The sequence below is a fragment of the Stegastes partitus genome, unplaced genomic scaffold (genome assembly GCF_000690725.1).
Source record: "Stegastes partitus isolate 25-593 unplaced genomic scaffold, Stegastes_partitus-1.0.2 Scaffold1734, whole genome shotgun sequence".
NCBI lineage: Eukaryota > Metazoa > Chordata > Actinopteri > Pomacentridae > Stegastes > Stegastes partitus.
In genome coordinates this window covers 95,486-102,746 of record NW_007579465.1, presented here as the reverse complement: position 1 = coordinate 102,746, position 7,261 = coordinate 95,486, and the positions used below count along the sequence as shown (strand labels likewise).

Here is a 7,261-nt window from a genome sequence, read left to right as displayed (position 1 = left end):
TTACAAACTGAACGGTCCAAAAGACAAAACTTGCAGCGGTTTGTAGGAGTCTTTCCTCAGAGTTTATTAAACACCTGCAGCATCAGACAGCAGCTGGATCCATATGAGCGTCTCCAAAGCGAGAGTTGTGCCCTTATTCTCACATGGAACAAGAGCAGACGCGCCATTAATTACGTGTAATTATAAATAATCCATGGCACGAAGACAGGATTGATCAGAATCTAATGATAAGTCACGCTGTCAATGATCTAGTTTGGCCTAAATCATTTCTAATGTAGCGGTTGTCCTCAGGTTGAGTCCTGAGCTTCATCATTTTATTTTACTGTTGGTAAAGTAGGTTTTTTGTCAGACATGGAGAGAATTTTCAGCACTCAGGACATTATAAAAAGATTAATCTATTAGTTATTTGGACACTTTGATATGATAGTTATTAGTTTAGACTCAGCCTTTTGTGGAATCGTACATTTTTATGTATTATGTCACTTGTTGAACTGTCGAGTTTCTCATGTATGACAGATATTGTGTGCGTCTCTCTCCGACACTGTCGTGGCTTGTCTGGATGAAGCTGTGAGCAAGATTAAAAGTGACCTCTGTCTGAATGACTCATCTCATATCCGAGAAGGACTTTTGCAGCACGTCCTGGCAGCGCCTCCACACTGATCCCTTGTCATGTATTGTGAAAATTCTGTAAATCACCATAAAACGATCTTTACAGCTGCTTTAAAACCATTATTCAAATCCACATGTGCTTTCAATTTCAGTTCACTGAACAGTTCAATGAACAGGTTTTTCGGATTTATATCATTCGTCCCTGGTGAGATTTTTTTAAAAAACAAGTTTGGAGCTAACGGGTGCGGTTTAGTCCCGGTTCGCCGAGAGTTCACATTGACTTTTTTAACCAAGCAAAGACACAACACAGAAGGTGTGTAGGGATAAGGCCACAATCTGATGGGCAGCTTTACCCGATTTCTGAAACAACACTGTGTGCTGATGGTGGCTGGTGGGATTTAACCAGCTGAGAACTCACAAAGAGCTTGCAAAATGCATAAAAGAGCTTAAAAAGCATTAGAAGTTTGTCCTCTGCACACACAAATGAAGATATACTGCAATGAAACAGCAGTTTAGACACCAAACTGGAATGAGCAACAAACCTCTGATGAGAAAAACCAGGTACGCTTGAGTATTCTGTTGTGTTTTTGGTTTGTTTAACCACATGCTGTGATCATATTTCACTCAGTTTTGTTTTAATTGCACCCAACCTACCAAGTGGGAATGCACCCTAAGTAAACTAAGAACAGGTATGATGTATGTCCTAACCAAACTGGACACAAATTTGGATCTGAGCAGTATGCGTGTGCAGGATGTTTTTATGGGTGTCCCGTTAAAATGAAAGACAGGCCGACACTTTACATTATTCTTTGATGTGAATAGTTCCGGTCTGGTCTGTGGAAAAGCCATGAACGACACAGCCACACAAGTAAAGGAAGCAAGTGCATTTCTCCAGAGGAAGCTAAAGAAATAAGCAAGTGAACTAAAACGCTGGAGGCGAAACACAGATTTTAAAACGAGCTGAGAAAGAAAAAACAGATCCCCACCCTTCAGCAAAACGCTGTTTGAACCGGAAATAGTCGAAGAGTTTGAGAAGCTGCGGCAGAAAAACAAAGAAGCAAAGAAAAGCAAAAGACGAGAACAGTTAATCTCAGTGAGAGGGAGGACAGCAGCCGCACGGCCACAGAAGATGGATGACAGGCTTCAGGATCAGGTGAGTCGGCTTCAGGAGGAGCTCAGAGTAAAAGACAAATGACTTGAAGAGGACGGAAAAATGTGGATGTGAGCTCAACTCTGAACTGGAGCGAGGACGCATGGAAAGCTGGACGGGGCCGATTATTTTTCGGGTGCAGTTGAAAGACTAATGTTTGACTTTTCTAGCTTCAGCCAAGAGACATAATCCAGCTGGTTAGTTTCATGTGATGGTTAACAGCAGATAAACTGACAGACATTTGTTTTTTTTCAAGCTGCACGCTGCCAATTTGTAACACAGGCTTTCTATCAAATATATCTACACTCAGGCAAAGATGAGCTATATTTATTTGTTGTTGGTTTTGGTTTGGCGTTCAGACAGCCTGATGTTCATTCAATCACCACAAGTTCAGCAGACGATGCTCCAATCCTTGTTTTGCAGAAGCATCCTGTCTTCAGGATCTAACAGCCAGAGGTGTTTTTAGCTTTTTGTGCAAAATACTCACAGCAGAGACACATCAAATATGCATCGTATTCAATGTAAATAATAAAAAATAGCTGAATTTTTTTAGCATTATTAAAATCGAAACTTAACCAAGCATGCAAAGTAGAATAAAGTCCCGCATCTGCTGCACAGTTATAACCGGCAACACAAAAGCGTTGCCCTCTCTGCTCCTCACTGTCTGAATATCTAACACAATAACAGCCTTGAAAACAACAACATGCCCGAAGCTGTGGAAAACACACTACTGCACTGGTGGCACGCGGAGCTTTACAGAATTCATACGAGATGCAAGTCATAGCACCGTGAAACCAAATCCTGCAGTGCTCATAAATGCACGCATTGTTCCTCATATACCGAAAGGAAACTTTACCGTTTTCAGTCCAACCTCGCAGCGCGTCGCTGCCTGGTTGAACTGCTATATTCCTTAATTCTGCAAACTCACGGACGAAAATAACAAACTTTAATCCACCTTGAGGCAGGATCAGTAGTCAGGAAACGCATTGCATGAAGAGTGTGGCCCACAACCTGAACATTAGCAACTCTAACTAAGCCAACAAGCCATTGCTCTGAGATGAAACGCAGAACAGGCTCATGTTTGGAGGGCAGAGGGATGATTTCCACCCGCTGCGACAGTCTTGATGCCCGTAATTATCAAGAGTGTCAATTTATATTCAAGGAGAAAAAAAAAAAGGGAACCCTTTGGTGATCATGAGGCCTGATGCATTGTACGGCTTTGATGCCAGCTCAGATCTTAAGGAGGGTGTTTACTGTTATCTTTTAGAAATTTAATGAATAAACACCATGTGCTCTTGAGGCAACTCCAAGTGAAGGAATCGGCCTTCTGCTGACTGATTTGTCCTCATATAAATGCACATAGACCTTATATTTCTTGTAACAAAGCATTTCTATACAGTCACATTTCGCTGTAGCTGCGCTGGAATTATCCTGCATCACATTACACTGGTTGTGTTTGACCTGTTATCCGCTAATGAGACAAACAACGCGGGGAAACTAAAATAAAATTGGCTAAATCTGCACTTGTGAGACTCTTGAAATGGATGCCAAGCACTGTGCGTGTCTCCATGTCTGCGCTTCGATGTAGATTCGACTGAAAGCTCGCCTGAGAGGAACCTTGAAGCCGGCCGCATGAGAGGATGCTGATATCGGAGCGGCCTCCCTCCCAGCTCCTCTGGCAGCCTTCGAGCCTTGTTGGAGCTGCTGGTGAGACAGCTGGAAGCCAGAGCTGCTGCACAGAGGCTGATGAGACTCCGGCTTGGAGATAACGGCAGGAAGGAGGAAGAGGAGGAGGAGGAGGAGGAGGAGGACTATCTGCCCTCAGGACGTAGCCGCATCCCTCTGAATCCATCCAAGGTGACAGCCAGAGAAGTGGTGGGCCTTGGGCAGAGAGGAGGGGGGAGCTGGTACCTGAAGGATGGAGGGAGAAGAGGGGAGGAGAGTAGATTTTCTCACTTATTGGCTTGTGTTTATTGTGTGCGCAGCGATCGTGTGGTGTAAATGTTAAGAGCGGCCTGCAGCCACGCTGACAGTGCACTGCAGGGGGTGATTAGGGCTGTGCCATCCATCTCACAGGCAGAGTACAGCAGCAGTGCGGCAGCAGCAGCAGCAGCATCGGAGGCTGGCGGAGGGAAGAGAAGAGGCCTGCTTGGAAGACGAGACGGAAAAAAAAAGGGGGGGGGAGGATTACGAGCTAACGCTGATTAGCTGGCAGCTTAACGACATGCTGTGTTTTCCATCTCGTCGTCAGCACATGACCTGGGGCTGATTGGGGGGAAATGAAATGGTATTTTTGATTATTTGTAGAGAGGAAGGGAAAGTGGAGTAGGGCTGCTAGCTGGGACATGAATATTCAATTCAGGCAATTACAAGATGTCCTACTTGGACAAGGATACGTAATGTGACACTTTATCGCCGTCAATATAGCATTTTTACACAGAATGATTGAGTTTAGCTAATTTACTTTGACAATCTTAGGATGATTTATTTGTGTTATTAATGTCAAGCTGTCTTTTGAAGGAAAACTTTGGCAAGATTAACCCGATCCCATCTCTATTTCAAATCACATAATTGCATTTCTTTTTACTCGTTGCTAGTTCGTGCAGTGGCTCAAGCTTGTTTACACCCGATGCTGTAACGTAGCTGTGCAGAGGATTGGGGTCAGAAAGGCCAGAAAAGGATGCTGGCTTGCAAACTGTAAAATCTGACTGGATATAGTCGGACAAACCTGGAGTATTTTTAGGATGCCATGTATTTTTCTGACACTATAAATTACTGGGACAAGGATAAGTAATGTGTCACTTTACCACCAAGAACGTTTTTATACAGAATGGTCTAGTTGAACTAATTTACTTCGAGAATCACAATTTTAAAAAAAATCTGATTTATTTTGTTATCAGTGTCTTTTCTGGGAAGATTTTGTCGACATTTGCCAACCAGCTGATCCCATCTCTGCCATGCACTCACTGAGGATGCGTTCCAAATACTTTCTCTTTTTACATGAACTGTTTCTTGCAGCATGCACACAAATGGGACGTGCTAGCTCGTCATAATAATGCGCCTTAAACGTCGAACGTCGCAGGTTGAAATTAGCCGTCATCTGTTTGTACGCTGTTCTGTTCAAGCTGGTTTCTAATCGACGATGCAACATAACTGTGCAGAGGGATTGTGGGTCAGAATGAACAGAAAAGCATTAAACTGCAAAATCTGACAGGATGTAGCAGGACATCCGAGTATTTTAGACGCACTCTGTATTGCTATGTACTAAATATTTTCCTGGCACACTATATATTATGAAAGTATGGATACTGAAACATAGCCTGGGTCTTGCAAAAGCTTGTCTTGTTTAATTAGTTTGACCATTTTTAATGATTTAACACATCATTATGTACTGAAGGACACTTTAATCAATCCTACAGTTTATTGTATGTCTTATCTTTTTTGTTAAATCATGGTTGGGATAAAAACAAATCCATTTGAAGCAGCAGAGAAGGACAACGGGCTGCACCGTCGTGGTCTACCTGCACAACCTCAATTCACTTTTCTATTATTTTTCATGAAAACGAGTCACTGCATTCAAATGGTCTGTTTTTATAATACGACTGTTCTGCCGTACATTTTATTAAGCCGCAGCTATTCTCCGGGAGATGAATGTGATTGTGGCGTGGTGGTGACTGAGTGGCGTGCTTAGCAGGATGAATGGCAGCGGCGGCTCTGCGTTTTCTGGCTCATTGCTTCGAAATGACTCTCCCAGTGTCATTGTCAACGAGTGCTGGGAGAGGGAGGATCTTTATCTTTTTTTTTTTTTTCCTCTCTTTTCCCGGCTCCTCGTCTTTCTCTCTTTCTGTGTAGTGGCGGCGGCTCCTTCTTTTCTCTGCCTCTCACCTCGCCCTCGCTCGCTGCCAGGCTTTCTTTCCCCTCCTCTCAGAGCAGCGAGCCCCCACGTCACCGCCACCCTGGAGCTGCTGGAGTGGGGGATGGGAGGCAGGACGGAGGATGGGAGGGAGGGAGGCAGGGTGAAGCGATAGTGTGCCATGCTTACTGGGGAGGCGGTGGAATTCTGCAGGTTGCCACGGTGAGCCAGTCGATAGCACATTGAGCCACTTTGCTGCCGCATGCATGAACCCTTTCTCTGCCCTTCACCTGCTGCACAGAGGAGACAGACAGCAGGGAGAGTGTTGTGTATCGGGGATGTTTACCGGGCCCGGCCTCCCTTGGTTACTGTTGCTATGCCTGTCAAGCTTTCCCGTGTAGCTTCGCTCGCACACAGCTCACAGTGATGACCTGAAAGAGGCTGATTTATGTCTAGAAATCAGCTTTTGAAGCAAAGGGTCCTCAATTAAAGACAAAACTGCTCATTTGTAGACAGAAAACACAAATAACTTGTATAGCCGGCAGGTTTTTATCTAGTGCAGCGCGGTAGCAAATGACCGTCAGCCCATTCTGTAGAACATAATGGTCTGGTGCACCACACTATCATTCCTGCTTTATGCTCTGGTTTGTTTGTGTTTAACTGAACCAATCAAAGTCATTGTACGCTCAAAATATTGATGGGACTAAGTGTTTTGGTCAAACATTTGCACGCAGGGAGTCGACCACTGTGAATAAAATGGCTAATCCACTGAAAAACCAGCAGGGTTGCGTTCCTGCAGGATCCAAATCCTCTGCAGCAGCACTTTTCAGCACGGTCCGGTCGCTGCTCGGCGGTTGTTGTTGTTTTTACCGCAGCAAAACAAACAGTAACACAAACACAAACCATAGGCTACATCTGGTGAGTCAGACCAGCCAATTATTTACTTCATATGTTTTTTCTCCTGCATGACCTCATTTATAATAAAATATCTAAAAATTAGAAGCAAGATTAAATTCACGCAAATTTGTTACAAAGAACAACCCAGTTCTTTATGAAAAGAGAAAAGCTTTTGAGGATGAGGATTAACCAAGTATGTTGGGTTAAGTACACAAATCCAATTACATGTTGGACTAAAGGACAACAGTCGAGTGTGCTACAGACTGGATATGAAAATGGGGATGAATCCTTAGTGATGTCATCCGTAGATTTCCTCTGCCTCTGGACATTCAGCTTTGGCAGCAGCTGCTTTGCCTTGAGGCCAATTCATGTTTTCCACGTCCACGAAGGTACACGTGATGCAAATTTCGTCATTAACCCAAGTCTGCGAGGGTTTGTGTGCAGCCCAAAATTAGAGGACTGTCCATTCTACAAGCACAGCGACTGCACATGTGCCAGGAAAACAAGTAGTGCTCAAAACAAATGTTTGGTACGAGGAGGATCTCAGCCACCCTCGACCAGTTGAATCAGTCACTGCTGGACTTTGGAGGAACTTTGATTTGCTTTCCATCAACGGAGCCTAAACGCAGTAGGAGTAGGAAGTCCTAGTTTCTCCAGAAATCCTGTGGTGTGTGCTTGACACACCCCAGGAATGGTCAGTGACACAATGTGACAGCTCAATTTACAAATGGCTGCTGTTTCTGGCCTCCTAG

General features: G+C 44.2%; 1 protein-coding gene across 1 annotated transcript in view; it reads right to left on the bottom strand.

The window, feature by feature from the left end:
- LOC103372324 (E3 SUMO-protein ligase CBX4) overlaps positions 1-6,508 on the bottom strand; it is a 21,905-nt gene extending 15,397 nt beyond the window's left edge. Inside the window, exon 1 of the mRNA XM_008301933.1 lies at positions 6,504-6,508. The gene's annotated coding sequence lies outside the window, so the exon portion shown is untranslated. The remainder of the gene's footprint in view (positions 1-6,503) is intronic.
- Positions 6,509-7,261: the final 753 nt, after the last annotated feature.